Source organism: Delphinus delphis, chromosome 16, assembly GCF_949987515.2.
Source record: "Delphinus delphis chromosome 16, mDelDel1.2, whole genome shotgun sequence".
NCBI lineage: Eukaryota > Metazoa > Chordata > Mammalia > Artiodactyla > Delphinidae > Delphinus > Delphinus delphis.
Window position 1 is genome coordinate 73,656,313 of NC_082698.1, and position 20,608 is coordinate 73,676,920.

Here is a 20,608-nt window from a genome sequence, read left to right on the forward strand (position 1 = left end):
CCCTCATGACTAATGCAGTGGAGCTGCTTCTTTGTCATTTGCCTCTCCTCTTAGGAACAGTCTGAGTCTTCTGCCCCTTCTCCTAGATGGTCTGTCTTTCCCTTTGATTTGTAGCAATTCTGTAGGTATATTCCAGATACAGGTCCTATGGGTTGCCTTCTCACTCTCTTAATGGTATGTTTTTTTAATAAATTTATTTATTTTATTTATTTTTGGCTGCGTTGGGTCTTCGTTGCTGCGCGCGGGCTTTCTCTAGTTGCTGCGAGCAGGGACTACTCTTCATTGTGGTGCACAGGCTTCTCATTGTGGTGGCTTCTCTTGTTGCGGAGCTTGGGCTCTAGGCACGTGGGCTTCAGTAGTTGTGGCTCGCAGGCTCTAGAACGCAGGCTCAGTAGTTGTGGCGCACCGACTTAGTTGCTCTGCGGCATGTGGAATCTTCCCAGACCAGGGCTCTAACGCATGTCCCCTGCATTGGCAGGCGGATTCTTAACCACTGCGCCACCAGGGAAGCCCCTAATGGTATTTTTTGAGGAAGAGAAATTCCTAAGTTGAAAATATTCAGTTTGTCAATTTTTTCTTTTATGATCAGTATTTATTTATCACCTGCCATTTAAGAAATCTTTGCTTGGACTTCACTGGTGGCACAGTGGTTAAGAATCCGCCTGCCAGTGCAGGGAACACTGGTTCGATCCCTGGTCTGGGAAGATTCCCACATGCCGCGGAGCAACTAAGCCCGCGTGCCACAACTACTGAGCCTGTGCTCCGCTCTAGAGCCCGTGAGCCACAACTACTGAAGCCTGCGAGCCTAGAGCCCGAGCTCCGCAACAAGAGAAGCCACCGCAATGAGAAGGCTGCGCACCGCAATGAAGAGTAGCCCCTGCTCCCTGCCACTAGAGAAAGCCCGTGCGCAGCAGCGAAGACACAACGCAGCCAAAAAATAAATTAAAAAAAAAAAGAAATGTGTTTATTTTAAGGTCCTGAAGATGTTCTCCTCTGTTTTTCTCTTAAAGGTTTTTTCTTTCTTTCTTTCTTTTTTTAACCTTCACGTTTAGGCCTGTTCTCCATCTGGAATCTATTTTGCATGGTGTCAGGAGTCAAGGTACATTTTTTTCCCATATGGAAATCCAGTTGGCTCACTATTGTTCATTGAAAGGTAAATCTACACATATTTTCCCCTTTAACAGATTTACGATGCTCCCTTCTTTTTCTGTTAAGCTAAGTGTTTTATGTATCGTAAGTGGATATTTTAATTTTGTAAAATACTTTTTCCTGCCTCTGTCTGTTATTGTGGTGAATTGCATTTATTGATAGTCAGATGAATCCATTTTTGTACACCTGTAATAAACCTCACTTTTTATTTTTTAAAATTTTTTATTGTTTACATTTTTAAAATTGAAGTATAGTTGATTTACAATGTGTTAGTTTCAGGTGTACAGCAAAGTGATTCAGTTATACATATGTATATATCTATTTTTTTCAGATCCTTTTCCTTTATAGGTTATTACAAAATATTGAATATAGTTCCCTGTGCTATACAGTAGGGTCTTGTTGGTTATCTATTTTATATATAGTGTAAACCCCACTTTTAAATTTCATTTATTTATTTATTTTTTTGGCCACCACTGGGCGGCTTGCAGAATCTTAGTTCCCTGGCGAGGGATTGAACCTGTGCCCTCTGCAGTGGAAGCGCAGAGTCCTAACCACTGGACTGCCAGGGAATTCCCAGGTTGTTTGTTTATTTGATGTTGAGTTGTATGAGCTGTTTATATATGTTGGATATTAACCCCTTATTGGTCATATCATTTGCAAATATTTTCTCCCATTCTGTAGGTTGTCTTTTCATATTGTCCATGATTTCCTGTACTGTGCAAAAGCTTTTAAGTTTAATTAGATCTCACTTTTTTGCTTTTATTTCCTTTGCTTTAGGAGACATATCCAAACAAATATTGCTACGATTTATGTTGAAGAGTGTTCTGTCTATGTTTCCCTCTAGGAGTTTTATGGTTTCCGGTCTTACATGCAGGGGCTGCTCTTGGAAGAGCAGGGGCTGCTCTTCGTGGCGGTGCACGGGCTTCTCATTGTGGTGGCTTCTCTTGTTGTGGAGCATGGGCTCTAGGGCGCGTGGGCTTCAGTAGTTGTGGCACGTGGGCTCAGTAGTTATGGCTCGCGGGCTCTAGAGTTCAGGCTCAGTAGTTGTGGCACACGGGCTTAGTTGCTCTGCGGCATGTGGTATCTTCCCGGACCAGTGCTCAAACCTGTGTCCCCTGCATTGGCAGGCAGATTCTTAACCACTGTGCCACCAGGGAAGCCCCCCTCCCCCGCCTTTCTTCGTGACTCTCCCTGGTGCACACACAGCCCTTTGCGAAGCTCATTGCCCCCTCCCCCACTCCCCCCACCTCCACTGGCCTCTTCATTGTGGCCTCTCTCCCAGCTCCTGTAACAGACTCTATTAGACACTGCCAGGCTCTCAAACTGCCACGGGGAATCTTCTTCCCTTTCTGGAAATGTCCTTCTAGGAGTGTCTATTTCCACCACACCACTCTCTTTCTGCCCTCCCCCAGCCCCAGCATTGCTGGGGGCCACTTTGTCAAGGCTGTTCCTTGGCTCTCTTTGTTCGTTTTTTTTTTCTGGCTGCACCACACGGCATGCAGAATTAGTTCCCTGACCAGGGATTGAACCTGGGCCCTCTGCAGTGGAAGCGCGGAGTCCTAACCACTGGACTGCCTGGGAAGTCCCGGCACTCTTTGTTCTTGACCTCCTGCAGCCTCACCATGGGCAGCGGGGCCTGGCGTTTAGGGATATGTTTTCTGGCGCCAGCTTGGGTTCAGGTCCTGACCAGCCACTTCTTGGCTGCGTTGTTTTGGGCCCATCACTTCCTTTGGGAGGAGGCTCCTTTCCTGACAGTGGGAGATGAGTGCACACCTCCCCGCAGGATGGCCCCGAGGATGAGCTGAGGCGGAGGTGCCCGGCTGCTGGCACTCAACACATGGGTGTTTTACCGGGAGGACTTTGTCTCCTGCCTGACACGCTCGCTGCTGGCTCTCTGATGGACTGACTTTGGGCTAGTCCCAGCCTCTCTGACTGCCCCTTCCCTCAGAGAACACTCAGACAGCAGGACCTATTTTTATACCGTTGTACTGATCAGTGGAGCCACCGAGAGACCTGGACCACAGCCAGGGCCACATAGCTGATAGCGGTAGATCCTACATCAAAAACTGGCCCCTTGGTTCCAGGGCACCTCTTCTCTCCTGTGCTCCAGGCTCACCCCAGGTGCATGGCCCTCTCTTCAGGCCTCACTCCACCATTTAGTAAGGCCTCTGTGTAGACATAGCCAAGGCTCCACCCCAGCCCTTGGATCTGGGCCTCCTGGATACACTCATCCAAAGCCCTGTGGGTGCCCTCCACGGGCCCTGCCTCAGCCTCCCCAGCTGCTGCTCTGGCCTCTCACATTCCTTTCTACCTCTTGCATTCCTGCTTCCTCATCCTGAAGCTCCTGCAGGTCCTGAAACCTGTGCTCTGGGCCGCTTGCACAGCCCCAGGAAATGCATGCTTGTACCCACTCTGATCTGCCTCTTGCTGTTGCTCTTCTGGTCTTTCTGGCTGAACTGGGTTCAAAGCTGAACTGCCTCAAGCCCACCCTGCAGCCAGTTTCTCTGCCAGCTGCCGCTAGCTGTCTCTCAGATCCCTCTTTCCCCTTATTTCCCGGGGGACTCACCCTCCTCCCACACCTTATCCCTTCACATGTGGACAGTTGCAAAAACTTCCTTGGCCACTCCTCCCCTCCAGGTCAGATGGAGTTTTCTCAAGCATTGCTCTAACCATGTCCGGTCCCTGCTGGAAACCTCCCGTGGCTTCCCCCTTCCTCCCCAGTCACAGGCAGTTCCTCAGCTCAGCTCCCTGCCCATTGACCACACCCTGCCTATTCCACCCCATCTCCAGCTTCTCCCCAACACCCAGCATCAGCTCCAGGCAGCCAGATGCCCGTACAACAGTTCAAACTCACCATGTGCTCCGTCCGACTGTCTGTTCCCTTCTCTTCTCCGCATCACAAGTGCTGCGCGTCAGCCTTGGCCCTCATGGCATTTGGAATTGGAGGTGTGTCCACAGCATTGTGCAGTCCAGGATGGAATGCGCTGGACAAGATATCCAGGGGCAACTGGGGTGCTGGACACTGGGGGATTACAGGGCAGGACTGAGGCAGGAGATAGATGGGCTCCAAGCTAGGCATTAACAACTGGCCTCCTGTTCACATTTCTTGGGGCAGGAAAACGATGGGCTCCAGGCTGCACATTTACAACCAGACTCCTGGTTACATTTCCTGGGGCCGGAGGCAGGTGGGCTCCAGGAGAGATATTTCTGACCAGCCTCGTCTCTCCACTTTGAGATAGAAATGACAGGAGCAGGGTAAATAGCTGGACTTTGTTTCCTGTGGACACTTTAAGATAACAGTTATGTCAGGGACAGAGAGGGGCTAAACCCTATTTGAGTAAAAGATCAAGAAGTCATATATTTCCCATCCTTGGGACAAGGGAGACATTACACATGCTCAGAAAGGCTCCTCACGGGTCAAAAGGCAGGGGGAGCCAGACCATAAGTCATGTCACACACACACACCCCCCCCCCGGCCCTTCCGCTAAAATCCATCTTGCTGAGGGGTGCATGCACACACAGGGGAGGGTCGAGAGGCAAATCAGCCACGCGGTCAAAGCAAGCTAATTGGCCAGAGGGAAAACAAAGACCCGGAAGACTGGCCCCTCATGAAGGATTGAAACTTCCCAGAGGCATGACTCTCTTGCTGAGCTTGGCCACGCACCTGTCCACATGTACTCTGCTTTTCTAATAAAGGCTTTACTTTCCTCTCTGCCTTCCACCTCCTTGTCAGAACTTTTTCTTTTCAAGGCAGACAAGGACCCAGGACCCACACTCTAGCCACTGGTCCCTGTGGTCCAGTGGTTAGGATTTGGCGCTCTCACCACCGCAACCAGGGTTTGATCCCCTGTCAGGGAACTAAGGTCTCGCTTCAAGTTGCTGCTCACTGTAAGCTACCGCTCACTGTCGTGTGTGTCCGAAATCGGGACTGGCAGTAGGGGCTGGGATGCACGGTCAGATCCCCTCAGACAGAGGCACTCATGGCCTCAGCTACTGGGAATAGTGACTGCTGCTGACTCTCAGCTGAGTCCCCCTCCAGGAACTGCCTTTGGCCAAAGCCACGTCCCCTCCCTTGGGGCAGCCCACCTCCAGTGACTTGGCAATGCAGGAGAGTAAAGGCTCCCTTGCCTTAAGGCAGGACATCCCTGACCAGCCAGCCCAGCTCCAGAGTTCTGTGGGCTTGAACAAGGCCACTGGTGCAAAGGCGTCCTGGGCCACACCTCCTCTGCCCATCCTGCTTTCATCCCTGTCCCACAGGTACTGTTCCCAAGAACACTTGCCAATAAACTTCCTGCATGCACGTGGACAGTTCAGTCTTTTCCCCAGGGATCCTGACCTAAGGCAGTTGGCTCCAGGGTGGGTCAAGGAAGCTGACACTACATGGAATTCTGGAGCTTCATTGCCAACTGGCCGCCTGGTGACCACCTCCCCCCCACCAATCACTGGTGCTGGGGGTGTATTGATGCCCCTGGCATGCTGGGAAGAGGTGAACTTGTTAACACTTTCACAGGGGGTGAATTGGAATGGGAAAAAAATGCACTGGGGACACAATATCTCAGGCTTCTGAGAGGTTCTGGGGAAGGACTAATTATAAGGTCTGAAACCGGATGACTGCTGTTGAGACCATTGACTGGGAAAAGACAATGAAAAGCTAAGCATGACTCATCACCAACGAACGCATAGTGAAGTGGCAAAGTCAGAGGGCCTTCCAGGCTGTGTTGAAAGAGACTCTACTTCCTGCTGCTAGAGGGCTGAAAATGCTGAGAATCGGGCCCAGGGCTTAATTAGAGCTGGAGCAGACACAGAACTCTCAGCCTTGGCAAGTTTCCCTCCTGTGTTGGGACAGAAGTTCCCTGAGGCTTAGCATGGGGACATCTGAGCAGACAGTTGTATTCAGATTTCCACGAACCCTCTGCACCTGCAGAAGTGCATCACCTCCCCTCAGGCTCCATCCCTCCCCTCTCCTGGCAACAACACCAAGAACTTGAATTGAGACTCAACTAAACTTGGCTGTAGAAGAGCTGGACTTGGTAAGAAAGGAAAAGGACCAAGCTCTGGAGAGCTTACAGGACTTGGCCAAGGTGACTGGGAGAGTATGTGGTGGAGTCCGGAGGGTGCTGGGTCCAGATGGGGAGGGGGCAGAACCTAAAGGTGTATCAGGCAGAGTTTGTTAATGTGAGAGCACTCTTCCATGATAGAGGATGTAGTATCCTGGGAGGACCCAGGAGATGGTGCCAACACGCTCCTTGGAGCTCCTGGAAGCTTGGAGGAAGCAGTGGAGATGCCAGAGTGCTGTGGAAGACAGTGGAAGAAGTGAAGTGGCCGTGCTAGAGTGGTTCTTTCTACTCACCAGCAGGAGGGCTCGAAGCCATAGAAACCAGGGGGCTGTGCTTAAACTTCAGAGGAAAGGTGGGCTCAATTATGATGAGAATCAGTGTGGCAGCCGGGGAGACCCGAACTGCAGAGAGTGATGCAGGTGATTGACGCAGCAAGTTATCCCCAGGGCCAACACAGATGGGCAGCCAGTGAAGTTACTGCTTAATCTACACAATCAACAGAAATCAGAGATAAATAAGCATGAGGCTGAGGGGAGCCAACTCAATAAGTCTCCTTCCTGGACCCCAGTGCCCAAAGGAGAGGCTGGGTCTCCAGTAGGAAGGACCCTGTGACCCCACAGCGGGGTGTGTAGTAATGATTCCCCTGTTCTTCCCCAAAACACCTATGGTTGTTTACTTGAGTTACCATCCACTGCGTGAAAGGGAATCTAAACATTTCAAGGACTGTTGGACACAGAGTCCAAGTTAACATTGATACCTGGGGACCCAAAACATCACTGTGGCCCCCTGTTTTTGTTGGGGGCATTTGAGAGCTAGGTGATAAATAGAGTCCTGGCCCAAGTCTGGCTTCCAGTAGGTCCACTGTGTCCAAGGACCCTCCAGAGATCATTCTCCCAGGTGCCGAATGCATGATTGGAATAGACATATCTGATACTCGGAGAACAATCACATTGGTCCCTTGGCCCACTGTGGGTTATGTGCTATCATAGTTGGGGGAGTCCAAGTGAAAATCTCTGAAATCTGCTTCCCCCAACCCCAAACCTGACCAGAAGACCAAAAAGATGGAGGTTGGTGCTTCCCATCTAATTCCCATTTAATGACCGCTACAAAAACCAGCTAGATCTTGGAGGATGACAGTGGACCACCACTACTCAACCAGGTAGTGGCCCAATTGTAGCTTTTGTGCCAGATGTATTATCTTTGCTGGAGCAGATTACTGTTTTCTTAGTCACACAGTTCACAGCACTTTTGGCAAAATCCACTCCTTACCATCCGTATCTGGAAGGAAGGCCAGGAACAGTGGACAGTCGCTAGTAGTGGACGGTACCATACATGTAAAGTGTTGCCCCAGAGATATGTTAATTCTCCCTCTATCAAGATATAGAGTCAAAGGACCTGGAATATCTGGGCATTCCATAGCCCACCGCATTCATCCACTGTTTGACAGCATCAGTGTCATCAGTTGACTGGCCTAGAAGACCAAGAAGTGTGGAAGGATGTTGGAAGCCTTGTATTCCAGAAGGGTGGAGATGAATTCTACAAAGATTCAGGGGGTCTCACATCAGTGAAGTCTTTTATTCTTATAACTTCATTCAGGTATATTTGACAGACAATAAACTACCCAAATTTAAAGTGTAAAATTTGAAGAGTTTTGTCATGTGTATATATCCATGAAATCAAGATAATGAACATACCCATCACCTCAAAAGTTTCCTTGGTCTCTCTTATAATCCATCCCTCCCTTTTCACCTACCTCTCAATGCTAGTCCCCAGGCAACCTCTGGTGTGCTTTCTGCCACTATAGATTAGTTGGCATTTTCTAGAATTTTATTTAGATGGAATCATATAATATATACTCTTTTGTTCGGCTTCTTTCCATCAGCATAATTACTTTGAGATTCATCCATGTTACTGTATCAATAGTTCACTCTTTATTGCTGAATAAGATTCCATTGCATGGATAGGCCATACTTTATTTATCCGTTCTTCCATTGATGGACATTTGAGTTGTTTCTAGGTTTTGGCTATTACAAATAAAGCTGCTATCAATATTAGTGTATAAATCTAGTGTGGATGTATGTTTTCATTAAAGTGGAGTAAATATTAAGGGGTGGAATGACTGAGGCATATAGTATGTGTATGATTTTTTTTAATACAGCAGGTTCTTATTAATCATCCATTTTATACACATCAGTGTATACATGTCAATTCCAGCCTCCCAATTCATCACACCACCACACCACCCCCTGCCACTTTCCCCGCTTGGTGTCCATACGTTTGTTCTCTACATCTGTGTCTCAATTTCTGCCCTGCAAACTGGTTCATCTGTACCATTTTCCTAGGCTCCACATATATGCATTAATATGCGATATTTATTTTTCTCTTTCTGACTTACTTTACTCTGTATGACAGTCTCTAGATTCATCTGTGTTTCTACAAATGACCCAATTTCGTTCCTTTTTATGGCTGAGTAATATTCCATTGTATAGATGTACCACATCTTCTTTATCCATTCATCTGTTGATGGGCATTTAGGTTGCTTCCATGACCTGGCTATTGTAAATAGTGCTGCAATGAACATTGGGGTGCATGTGTCTTTTTGAATTATGGTTTTGTCTGGGTATATGCCCAGTAGTGGGATTGCTGGGTCATTTGGTAATTCTATTTTTAGTTTTTTAAGGAACCTCCATAGTGTTCTCCATAGTGGCTGTATCAATTTACATTCTCACCAACAGTGCAATAGGGTTCCTTTTTCTCCACACCCTCTCCAGCAATTGTTGTTTGTAGATTTTCTGATGATGCCCATTCTAACTGGTGTGAGATGATACCTCATTGTAGTTTTGATTTGCATTTCTCTAATAATTAGTGATGTTGAGCAGTTTTCATGTGCTTCTCGGCCATCCATATGTCCTCTTTGGAGAAATGTCTATTTAGGTCTTCTGCCCTTTTTTTTTTTTTTTTTTTTTTTTTGCGGTGTGCGGGCCTCTCACTGTTGTGGCCTCTCCCGTTGTGGAGCACAGGCTCCGGACGCGCAGGCTCAGCGGCCATGGCTCACGGGCCCAGCCGCTCCGTGGCATGTGGGATCTTCCTGGACCGGGGCACAAACCCATGTCCCCTGCATCGGCAGGTGGACTCTCAACCACTGCACCACCGGGAAGCCCCGGGTTTTTTGTTCTTTTAATATTGAGCTGCATGAGCTGTTTATATATTTTGGAAATTAATCCTTTGTCCGTTGATTCGTTTGCAAATATTTTTTTCCCATTCTGAGGGTTGTCTTTTCATCTTGTTTGTAGTTTCCTTTGCTTTGCAAAAGCTTTTAAGTTTCATTAGGTCCCATTTGTTTATTTTTGGTTTTATTACCATTACTCTAGGAGGTGGATCAAAAAAGATCTTGCTATGATTTATGTCAAAGAGTGTTCTTCCTATGTTTTCCTCTAAGAGTTTTATAGTGTCCAGTCTTACATTTAGGTATCAAATCCATTTTGAGTTTATTTTTGTGTATGGTATTAGGGAGTGTTCTAATTTCATTCTTTCATGTGTAGCTGTCCAGTTTTCCCAGCACCACTTATTGAAGAGACTGCCTTTTCTCCATTGTATATCCTTGCCTCCTTTGTCATAGATTAGTTGACCATAGGTGCATGGGTTTATCTCTGGGCTTTGTATCCTGTTCCATTGTTCTATATTTCTGTTTTGTGCCAGTACCATATTGTCTTGATTACTGTAGCTTTGTAGTATAGTCTGAAGTCAGGGAGTCTGAGTCCTCCAGCTCTGCTTTTTTCCCTCAAGACTGCTTTGGCTATTTGGGGTCTTTTGTGTCTCCATATAAATTTTAAGATTTTTTGTTCTAGTTCTCTAAAAAATGCCATTGGTAATTTAATAGGGATTGCATTGAATCTGTAGATTGCTTAGGGTAGCATAGTCATTTTCACAATATTGATTCTTCTAATCCAAGAACATGGTATTTCTTTCCATCTGTTGGTATCATCTTTAATTTCTTTCATCAGTGTCTTATAGTTTTCTGCATACAGGTCTTTTGTCTCACTAGGTAGGTTTATTCCTAGGTATTTTATTCTTTTTGTTGCAGTGGTAAATGGGAGTGTTTCCTTAGTTTCTCTTTCAGATTTTTCATCATTAGTGTATAGGAATGCAAGAGATTTCTGTGCATTAATTTTGTATCCTGCTACTCTACCAAATCCATTGATTAGCTCTAGTAGTTTTCTGGTGGCATTTTTAGGATTCTCTATGTATAGTATCATGTCATCTGCAAACAGTGACAGTTTTACTTCTTCTTTTCCAATCTGTATTCCTTTTATTTCTTTTTCTTCTCTGATTGCCATGGCTAGGACTTCCAAAACTATGTTGAATAATAGTGGAAGTTTTTGACTATAATCTCTTCAAATATTTTCTCAGGTCCTTTCTCTCTCTCTTCTCCTTCTGGGACCCCTATAATGCGAATGTTATTGAGTTTAATGTTGTCCCAGTTGTCTCTTAGGGTGTCTTCATTTCTTTTCATTCTTTTTTCTTTATTCTGTTCTGCAGCAGTGAATTCCACCATTCTGTCTTCCAGGTCACTTATCCATTCTTCTGCCTCAGTTATTCTGGTGTTGATTCCTTCTACTGTATTTTCCACTTCCGTTAGTGTGTTGTTCATCTCTGTTTGTTTGTTCTTTAATTCTTCTGGATCTTTGTTAAACATTTCTTGTATCTTCTCGATCTTTGCCTCCATTCTTTTTCCGAGGTCCTGGATCATCTTCACTATCATTATTCTGAATTCTTTTTCTGGAAAGTTTCCTATCTCCACTTCATTTAGTTGTTTTTCTGGGGTTTTATCTTGTTCCTTCATCTGGTACATAGCCCTCTGCCTTTTCATCTTGTCTTTCTGTGAATGTGGTTTTTGTTCCTCAGGCTGCAGGATTGTAGTTCTTCTTGCTTCTGCTGTCTGGCCTCTGAGTATGTTTATGATTAACTTCATAAAAACCCACCAAGTTGTTTTCTAAAGTGGTTGCATCATTTTACCTTCCACCAGTAGCATATAACATTCCAATTTCTCCACATCCTTGCCAAGACTGGCATGGTCAGTCTTTTGACTTTTTTTTTTTGGCCACGCTGTGTGGCATGAGGGATCTTAGTTCCCTGACTAGGGATCGAACCCTCACCCTCTGCAGTGGAAGCGTGGAGTCTTTTTTTTTTTTTAAGATGTATTTATTTTTATATTTACTTTTGTCTGCGTTGGGTCTTTGTTGCTGTGCGTGGGCTTTCTCTAGTTGTGGTGAGCGGAGGCTACTCTCTGTTGCGATGCACGGGCTTCTCATTGTGGTGGTGTCTCTTGTTGCAGAGCATGGGCTCTAGGAACGCAGGCTTCAGTAATCGTGGCACGCAGGCTTCAGTAGTTGTGGCTTGCGGACTCTAGAGCGCAGGCTCAGTAGTTGTGGCACACAGGCTTAGTTGCTCCACGGCATGTGGGATCTTCCTGGACCAGGGCTCGAACCCGTGTCCCCTGCATTAGCAAGTGATTCTTAAGCACTGTGCCACCAGGGAAGTCCAATTTCTGTTCTTTTAAGTCAGTAAGTTTGTGGTAATTTTTTCTGGCATCTCTAGGAAAGTGACAGACAAGATGAAGCAAAGTGAAGACCTGCTGCAGCCGGTGTGTGAAGGTCCGAGTGTCACATTCCCATGGAGGAAGCTTTAGGAGCCATGTAGACAGCAGACTCATGCACTGGCATCAGCCAGCACTGGCACAATGTGCATGTGAGCAAGGCAGCCATGGTGCCAGGGGTGAGGTGTACATGGACCCAACAGCACAGGCTCCCAGTCACCAAGGCTGGCCTGGATGCCACCATGGCCCACTGTCCAGCCTGCCAGCAACAGAGGATAACACTGAGCCTGCAATATTGCCCTGGTCCTCGAGGAGATGAACCAGCTACTTGGTGACAGGTTGATTACTCTGGATCCCTTCACTCTGGAGGACAGTGACCATATTGACTGGAGCTGACACATATTGAGTGTGAGTTTGCCTTCTCCACTCTCCAAGGACATAGACAGTATTTAAACCGTCAAGTTATGTGGGATTCTGCATAACTAAGGAATTGGACTAAGGAACCTACTTTACAGCAAAAAGGGTGTGGCAGTGGGCAAGTCCCCATGTACTGGTTCCATCATCTACCATACCCAGCAAGTGCCAGCCCAACGGTAGGCTGGAACCTTTTCATAGGGTGGTTAAGGCATCAGCTAAGAGACTAATCCTGCAAGGGTGGTGTGCCATCCTCCTTAGTCACTCCCATTATATGAGGCTGTGTCACCCCCAATGCGTAGAGGACCAAGGGGTAAAAGGAGGTGTGGCCCTTGCTCTCAGTGACACACTTAGGGGATTTAGAGTTTCTGTCTCAGTTTTAGTCCCCAAAAGCCTAGAGATCCTGGCTCCAGAGAAAGATGACTTCATCAGCAAATGTGAAGCCATGACTGCCCCTTATTGACTTTTTAAAAAAAATTTATTTTTGGCTGCATTGGGTCTTCGTTGTTAGGTCTTTGTTGCTGCACGTGGGCTTTCTCTAGTTGTGGTGAGTGGGGTCTACTCTTCGTTGCGGTGTGCGGGCTTCTCATTGTGGTGGCTTCTCTTGTTGTGGAGCACGGGCTCTAGGCACGCGGGCTTCAGTAGTTGTGGCACACGGGCTCAATAGTTGTGGCACATGGGCTTTGTTGCTCTGCGGCATGTGAGATCTTCCCGGACCAGGGCTCGAACCCGTGTCCCCTGCATTGGCAGGTGGACTCTCAACCACTGTGCCACCAGGGAAGTCCCCCCTATTGACTTTGGATTCTTTATGCCAAGAGGCCAACAGGCAGAGAGAGGGGTCACCATCTGAGGAGCCTGAGTGCCCAGAGGGGCTGGGGCCAACCTGAGCCCAAGGAATGCCAGCTCACTATGCTTGCTGCCCTGAGTCAGGGCCTTTTCTCTCTTCCTGCGTCCCTCTGCTAGCCACATAGCCCTTCCTTCCTCCTGGGCCTCCGTACTCTGTTCAGTCTGATCACAAATTGGTTGTCCTTCCTCTGTCTCTTCCTATTCCATGCTAACCCTTCCCTTGCTAGATTCTCCCACTTTCTCCAGCCAGCCTTTCCATCTGTTTATGAGCATCTTTTCTCTCCATTCTGTGTCAACCCACCTGATTCCTTCCCATCCCGCCCAGTCCCTTCCTTTTCAGGCCTCATCCCCAGCTAAAGCTGGTGAAGCCTGAAGGGTGAGAGGGGGCACTCTGGAGACAGATTGTCTGTTGGGTTTGAATCCTGGTTCAATCAATACCTGTGTCCTTGCATAAATTAATGTTTCTGGGCCTCGTTTTCCCCATCTGCTCACAATGCTACTCACATCACAGTGTTTGGAGGAAGGTTTAAAGAACTTGTGATGGGTGGGAGGTGGTAATCAGTGTCAGCTATTTTTATGTGAGCTCTTTGAGGGGACAAACCTTCTCTTTCATCTGTGTTTCCAGCCATGAACGAGGACAAAGGAAGACTCTGTTCCTATCGCAGGCCCTCTGCCCATGAGCTGAGTTCTCTCTCTGCCAGCCCAGCACCATGGAAAATGCAGCCCCATCTCCAACTCTGCTGTCAGTGGTGAACATAGAATCTGTTTGTTTTGGTTATCCATAGTGGCATCTTTGATTATCAGGTGGCCACTTCTCTCTCTCTCTTTTTTTTTTTTTTGGCCATGACGTACAGCTTGCGGAATCTTACTTCCCTGACCAGGGATCAGACCTGGGCTTCGTGAGTGAAAGGGCCAAGTCCTAACCACTGGACCGCCAGGGAACTCCCAGGGCGGCCACTTCTCTTGCTCCGTGAGGGTGCATTGGGGTTACTCAGTTTTCAGCTCATGGCTGGGGTGGTCTTGAGGGCCCATGATGGCTTCATTCACATGCCTGGTGCTTTGGTGGAGAAGGCCAGAAGCTGGTCTCAGTGAGTTCCCTCTCTATGAGGTTTCAGGGCCTCTCAACATGGTCTCTCCAGAAGGGTAGTAAGAATTCTTACCTGGCAGCTGAGAATCCCAAGGCTGAGTGTTCTGAGAGACATAAAGTGGAAGCTTATAAAACCCTGAGACCCAAGGTGGCCTAGCATCACTTCCTCTGTATTCTATTAGTCAAAACAGTTAAAGAGCCTGCCCAGATCTAACGGCAGGGCACACAGACCCCACTTCAGTATGGGAGAAGTTCCGAAGAATTCATGGCCATCTTTCAACTGCCACAGTGGAACAGCTAGAACCCTCTTTGGAAAGGAGAGTCCATATCCAGATGAAGTGTCTATTCCAGTAAGATCAAAGTGCTATTCCTTCCATGATGGAAGCTGTCCAACATAATCAACTTGGGGAATGGTGTCATACTGGGGAACCAGTATTGGTCTCTGCTGCTGGCAAGTTGGGTGCTCACCAGTGGCTGTAGCCAGGTTGGCCTTGGTGGGTGGACGTCTACGATGCTCAGCCCATACATAACCTCCATCCCTACCACTGTGGCCACTTTGCTTATGAGTCTATTGGGTGATGACAGGGGTGGCTGAGGAAAGAGGCTGAGTGGTAACCACAGAATGGATCATCCTATCCCCTTGATTATTAAAATTCTCCTCTGCTGAGGTCACCCTTTGGTGAGCATTCACACAGGACACAAATGTGGGTTTTTTTGCCTGTTCAGAGAAGTCTATCCACATACCTCCTCCCCAAACTTCACAGTCACCAATATTCCAATTGTGTTCCTTCTAAATCCTTGAGCATTCAGCCAAACATTGGCCATGGCCCATGAATCAGCAGACTCGTACCTCTGGCCTTTTCTCCCTCCAGGAAAAAATGAACAACTAAGTTCACTATCATTCTCCAGGGTCCACCTGTCTTTTGCATAGGCCAAATGAGTGAGTTGAATGGGTCTGTAGGTGGGAATCATCACTCCAGGATCCTTCAAGTCCGTCCTTCCAGGAACACAGTATTTTTGGTTTACTGTTTTCCTAGGTAGAGGCAGTTCTAGTAGCTTCCACTTGGCCTTTCCTACCATAACAGTCCTCACTCCACAGATCAGAAAACCAATGTGAGGATTCTGTCAGTTGCTGCGTATGTCTATTCCAATTCTGAAACTGGGCAAATAACCATAGGGTGGCATCAGGGACCCTCTGTGAGTGGACCTGAGCTAAATCTTCATGGATCACCTGTGCTCCATTAGCCCCTAGTCTCTGAATGGTGAGTCTTCAGAAATTAGTTCAGAGCCAGTGTCCAGTAATCCCTGAAAAGTATGATTATCTCTCTCTAATGCACAGTACTGACGCTGGCAAACAGCTGTTGGTCCTTTTGGGGAAGGCTGAGAGAAAGATGAACAATATCCGTGGTTGTCTTTGGCTCTCTGCTTCTCGCTGTTTCATGGGTTCTACAGAAAAAGTTTCTTTGCGGAGTGTGGGCGGATCGGGAGTGGCCAGCAGGAGGGTATTTTTGTTCAGTCCCTGTGCAGCCCCAATAAAGTGGCAAGAAGGGACATACATCTTCCTCTATCTTTTTTTTTTGGCTGCGTTGGGTCTTCTTTGGTGCACGCGGGCTTTCTCTAGTTGCGGAGAGCGGGGGCTACGCTTCGTTGTGGTGCGCAGGCTTCTCATAGCGGTGGCTTCTCTTGTTGCGGAGCACGGGCTCCAGGCACGGGGGCTTAGAGGCCTGTAGGGTCTTCCCGGACCAGGGCTTGAACCACTGTGCCACCAGGGAAGTCTCATCTTCCTCTATCTTTGCAAGGCCCCAGCAATGAGGTTTTTACCTGAGCCTTAGATCCACAGGTCTCTTCCCGGCCACCGCCCACCTGGCACCTCCAGGCCTCTCAGCCCCACCCCTCCCAGCTGGCCCCGCCCCCCGCCCTACCAGCCAATCGGAGGCTCCGATCCTGGAGCGTCACAATAACCGCTTCGCAGCCCCGCCCACGGTGTTCCCATGATGACGTTAAGCAGCCTGGGTGGAGAGAGCCGGACTTTCCTGGCCACCTCACGCGGGGAGACCGGCACAGGTACACTAGGAACAGGTGAGGGGCTGAGATTGCGGGAAGACAGATTCTTCAAAGCGCCCCGTCCCTCCCCCGCACCCCTCCTTGTTGGTTTGTGAAAATTTTGGCTCCGCCTCATGTGTCTTCTGGTTCAGTCAGCTTCTCATAGGTACCCTGGCCTCTCCTTGTCCCCCAAAACAAAGCTGTAATAACATTGGTTGGGCTCTCTGAGCAAAGTGCACGGAGAACGGAGCCTCTTGAGGGCCTTGCCCTTTGTCAGGGACAGAGGCAGCCTGGCCCAGTTCTGACCATAGGACCAGAGATTTGGGACTGGGGTGTGTGTGGTCTGGGAGAGTTTTGTCCTCGTTAAATGATGTGAGGCGCTGTGGCGCCATCCACGACCATGCGGGGAAGGAAGAGCCTCTTGGAGAAGCGGACTCGGAGCCTTGCTTACAGCCGTTAAGAGGCTAAACTAGCCAAGCCCAGCACCAGAAATCCCCGTTTCAGCCCTCTCCCTCTCACCACATCTCCAAGCTTTCCAGTTTACCTCACCTTCCCTCTTCCTTGAAGCCCTTGTCGACTAAAAAATTATTCACCACCTAAAAGTTCAGAGTTATGTTTTATTCAGCGGGAAGTTTTAGGACTTCAAGCCGGGGAGGCAGCATCTCAAGTAACCCTGGGAGAACTGCTCCGAGGAGGCGGGGGCAGGTTATATATGAGTTTTGCAACAAAGGCAGGTAGTCTGAACGTCAAAAGAGGACTGTTAATTAAAGAAACCCAGATATGTCAAGTTGAGGAATTTCGTGCTTTTCTAGGTATGGGAAGATGCCAGAGTCTGGGCTCACTGCCGTCATATCTTTGATATGCACCTCAGCTATCTGGGGCCAGGATCCTGTGTTTTCATATCCTGAGTTTCTTCAGGGCTCAGTCTAGGGAGTGGCTGCAGTCTGATGGCTGCCAGGTGGTAGATATTCTTTCCTTCCCGAGTTTCCTCAGGGCTCACAAGCTCACGCTGGAGGGCTGCAATCGCTGATGACTGTGACATCCTTTGTTTACTGATGTGGCAGGCAATATTCCATTTATCACCCTTTCCTCACTTGTATTGAGGTGGCATTCCTTGGTCCTTTTTTTTTTGGTACGCGGGCCTCTCACTGTTGTGGCCTCTCCCATTGCGGAGCACAGGCTCCCGATGCACAGGCTCAGCGGCCATGGCTCACGGGCCTAGCCGCTCCGCGGCATGTGGGATCTTCCCGGACCGGGGCACGAACCCGCGTCCCCTGCATCGGCAGGCGGACTCTCAACCACTGCGCCACCAGGGAAGCCCTCCTTGGTCCTTTCTCAAGAGGCCCCACTCCCGAATCTCACCGCCACCTGGGGTGATGGCAGTGCCATTGGCTCAGCCCTTGGACTCTTCCTTTTTTTCTCTTTATCCTTGTAAGTGAAGTTATGGCTTTAAATTCTGTGTGCTGACTCTCCAAACCACTGTCTCCAGTCCGTTTTTCTGGACACAAGGCTAAGCAGCTGACTACCTCATATACATCCACGCTTGGATGTCTAATAACTATCTCAAATTGAGCACATTCAAAATAGAACTACTGATCACCACGCCTCAAAAAGCATTATCATTCATCAGTATTCCCCATTTCAGTAAAGGAGGTACCCTGCCCTGGAGGCCCAGGCCTGACCCCCATTTCTCTCTACCTAGTCTACATTTAAATCCCATATCTACCCTCCGCCTCCACTGCTCCTGCTCTGAACTACTGCAAGAGCCTAAGAAGGGATCCCCCTGTTGCTGCTCTGGATCCCAATCAACTCTCCCCACATTTTGGCGCACGTCACTATGAACTGCCCACGCCCTACCCAACCCCACGCTTCCTTGTTCCTGCTCACACTGGCCCCTTGAAGTTCTCCTGGCTTTACAAGCTCATTTTTGCTGCATGACTTACCTTCCCTGATCATTATATCTAAACCTGACCCCTGGTCCAAGGCACTCCCAAATAGGTAATACTCTGAAGGAAGCAATACCACAAATAAGCATGTAAGGTAGTGTTCAGCTTCACAGCTGTGGTGGAATTACTGGTCTGGATGCTTCACTTTACTGCAGTAGTGGCCTCCAGCCAAGATGACATCATGGTGAGTAGCAAGGACTTTCTGTCCCTTGACATTGGGCTTGGTAGGTGACTTGTTTTGAAACTCCTGTGGCTGTGATGTGAGCAGAAGCTTGTTCTCATGTGTTTCTGCCATTGCCAGCAGTAGAATGTATGCAGATTGCCCATTGGTCCCAGGATAATTAGAGACCCAGGGAGCAGACCTGAGCACACCCTATTGGCTGAGGTCCAGCCACCCCAGGGTGCATGAATGTGGAACAAAGTCTTATATGCCGTGGAGACTTTGTGGCTGTTTGTTACACAGCATTCTGGCAATAGCCAACCAATTTACAACGTTGTGTTAGTTTCAGGTGTACAGCAAAGTGAATCATTTATACATGTACATATATCCACTCTTTTTTAGATTCTTTTCCCATATAGGCCATTACAGAGTATTGAGTAGAGTTCACTGTGCTATACAGTAGGTCTTTATTAGTTATCTATTTTATATATAGTAATGTGTATATGTCAAACCAAATCTCTCAATTTATCCTTCCCTCCTCTTACCCCCGAGTAATCATTACTTTGTTTTCTACACCTGTGACTCTATTTCTGTTTGTTGTTTTTTTTAATTATTTATTTATTTATTTATTGGCTGTGTTGGTTCTTCCATGCTGCGTGTGGGCTTTTCTCTAGTTACAGTGAGCAGGGGCTACTCTCTGTTGCGGTGCACGGACTTCTCACCGCAGTGGCCTCTCTTGTTGCAGAGCACGGACTCTAGGCGCACAGGCTTCAGCAGTTGCGGCACGTGGGCTCAGTAGTTGTGGCTCACGGGCTTTGTTGCTCCGCGGCATGTGGGATCTTCCCGGACCAGGGCTCGAACCTGTGTCCCCTGTATTGGCAGGCGGATTCCCAACCACTGTGCCACCAAGGAAGCCCCTCTATTTCTGTTTTGTAGATAAGTTCATTTGTACCCTTTTTTTAGATTCCACACAGAAGTGATATCATATAATATTTGTCTTTCTCTGTCTGACTTATTTCACTCAGTATGACAATCTCTAGGTCCATCCATGTTGCTGCAAATGGCATTATCTTGTTCTTTTTATGGCTGAGTAATATTTCATTGTATATATGTATCACATCTTTTTCCATTCCTCTGTTGATGGACATTTAGGTTACTTCCATGTCCTGGCTATTGTAGGTAGTGCTGCAGTGAACATTGGGGTGCATGTATCTTTTCAAATTATGTTTTTCTCCGGATATATTTCCAGGAGTGGGATTGCTGGATCATTAAAAATAGAGCTACTGGACTTCCCTGGTGGCACAGTGGTTAAGAATCCGCCTGCCAATTTAGGGGACATGGGTTCGAGCCCTGGTCCGGGAAGATCCCACATACCGCTGAGCAACTAAGCCCATGTGCCACAACTACTGAGCCTGTGCTCTAGAGCCTGCGAGCCACAACTACTGAGCCCGCAGGCCTAGAGCCCATGCTCCGCAACAAGAGAAGCCACTGCAATCAGAAGCCCACGCACCACAATGAAGAGTAGCCCCCACTTGCCGCAACTAGAGAAAGCCTGCGCACAGCAACGAAGACCCAACGCAGCCAAAAATAATAAATAAATAAATTTTAAAAAGAAAAAAGAGCTACCGTATTTTTATAGGAACTTTTATACTTCACAGAGATAATTTTTCATCTATGAAACTGGCAATGATATATAGAGAGATAGAGACTATGAAATATGCGTTTGGTAAGGGCTCAGGAAACAGGAATGTTAATTTGCTGCTGGTAAGAGGGTAAATTGGTAGCAACCTGTTTGGAAGTCTTATTTGGCTATAAGTATTAAAATTATTACATTCGCTCAATACTTCTATTACTAAAAATTTATTCTAAGAAACAAGGACATGCACAGAGAATTATTGACAAGGATATTCACTAAAATGTTATTTCACAGTGTAGTAAAATGTAAATGTTAGTAGAGGACATTGTTGTTTTATAATTCCCAAATGATAGACACTAGAGCACTTCTAATACAGGCATCAGTTATGAGGAATGCTTAGCAATGTGCCAGGCAAATAGCTCTCTGAGCAAGGACTGGGACCCACTTCCATCCCATTGCCCAGACTTTACCCTCAGGGCTAACAACATGGAGTGAAACTCACCCACGGCTGTCTGCTCACCCCCGCTGCTCCTGGGGGAGCAGAAATTCTGCCCTGAAGAACTGGAGGCAAAAACTGAGACAGGAACATCAGGTCCTGCAGCAGGGAGGGGCCCAAGGAGGCTCTGGCAGGAGCATAGCACTGCGGGGGAAGGGAACGCCATTGTTCTAGGGAA

The 20,608-nt window shown here is 47.8% G+C and overlaps 1 long non-coding RNA gene across 2 annotated transcripts in view; it reads left to right on the forward strand.

Annotated features, from left to right (window-relative positions):
* Window positions 1-20,608, forward strand: part of LOC132439471 (uncharacterized) — a 48,347-nt gene that overhangs the window by 19,239 nt on the left and 8,500 nt on the right. Inside the window, exon 1 of one of the 2 annotated variants that reach the window (XR_009522362.1) lies at window positions 16,123-16,228. The exons of the other annotated variant lie outside the window; for it this stretch is intronic. This is a non-coding gene — a long non-coding RNA (uncharacterized lncRNA). Of the gene's footprint in view, window positions 1-16,122; window positions 16,229-20,608 lie in introns of those variants that run through there. 2 annotated transcript variants of the gene reach the window in all.